This window comes from Phaethon lepturus, unplaced genomic scaffold (assembly GCF_000687285.1).
Source record: "Phaethon lepturus isolate BGI_N335 unplaced genomic scaffold, ASM68728v1 scaffold9037, whole genome shotgun sequence".
Taxonomy (NCBI): Eukaryota; Metazoa; Chordata; class Aves; order Phaethontiformes; family Phaethontidae; genus Phaethon; species Phaethon lepturus.
In genome coordinates, this window is record NW_010552512.1 from 27,274 (window position 1) to 28,522 (window position 1,249).

The 1,249-nt window shown below is 43.6% G+C and overlaps 1 protein-coding gene across 1 annotated transcript in view; it reads right to left on the bottom strand.

The window, feature by feature from the left end:
- ATP11C (ATPase, class VI, type 11C) overlaps positions 1–1,249 on the bottom strand; it is a gene marked incomplete at its 3' end in the record, with an annotated part of 42,776 nt that overhangs the window by 26,699 nt on the left and 14,828 nt on the right. The gene's annotated exons all lie outside the window — the stretch shown is intronic.

Consider the following 1,249-nt stretch of genomic DNA (forward strand, 5'->3'; position numbering starts at 1 on the left):
CAGATGTGGAGGGCTGTGATGAAAGGGACAGGGAAGCTCAGCAGAAAGGCTTTGTGTCCCCACAAAGGGACTTTGTTTCCCTTCGCTTGTTTGCGCTTCCCTGGCACACTCACAGACAGCGGCATCTGTGTATTTATTGTTTTAGGCTGCCCATAGAAAGCTGTGTTAAGGACAGGACTGCTCTCATCAGCTGGAAGGAAGCTACGTAGACATTTTTAACGCTCTGAAATGCTGTACAGTGCAATATTACCTTGCATGACTGGACCCAAAGAGAGAAGAGCCAGAAGATATTGAAGTGGAAGAGATAACACCGCAAGAGCAGCCAGGTAAGTGGTGAATGAGTTAAGTAGTATGAGGGTAAACCACGATAAACACAATAAATATTTCTGGGAACAGAAAGCCCTGGCTCACTCAAATGGGTGTAAAAAGTTTACTAACAGAAAGTCTGGTAGAAACCAGACTTTGGAGGAACGACCTCCAGTGAGGATGGTGCCAAGTGTCACGCAGACACATCTGCACACAGCGCACATGACAGCCACTCAGCCAAAAGTTATCTTGCAAAAATGGGACAGAGCTTGGGAATACAAGAGGAATGTTGGGTTTTATCAGAGAAGGGCAAGGGAGAGGACCTCCTGCTGCCCAGTGGGATGAGTTTTCTGCAGTAGACAAGATGCAGTTTTATGTATGTGTTGAAGCAAATGATACAGTTTCTGTCCACACAAATGCTGTATTACAGATGTATGAAAATAAATATTAGATGAAGTCCCCAGAATAATTTATTTGTGTATTTGGAGATTGCACTCCCTGCGCATCCTGTGGCTGGATACTGCTCTTCCCCTTTGTGGCTGGTGGAAAGCTGAGAACAAGCCAGAACATCAGAGGCAGACCCCTTCAAAGCTATTTTTGAGATGTTTTAGGACTTCAACAGCTTAATTTGGATCCACTTAAAAGTGACAAAATCCTCCTGTTACTTAATAGTTTCTTCTTAACTCATTGTTTAGGAGACTGAAGACCACAGTCCAGAAGTCGTCTCCATCAGTCAAAAGGGACATTTTCATTCCCTTAGCTTACTGCCATCAGCTTGGTCTGTCAACAAACATACTTGGACTACACTTACTCCAGGCCAGCTGTTTCCACTAGGAGTTTACTCGTAGTTTCCTTTGAGCATTGCAATAGATGAACGAGAGAAACAGCTATTTGTATCTTAGTGCACTACTAAGTGTTTTATGTTTAATGCACGTACTTTCTC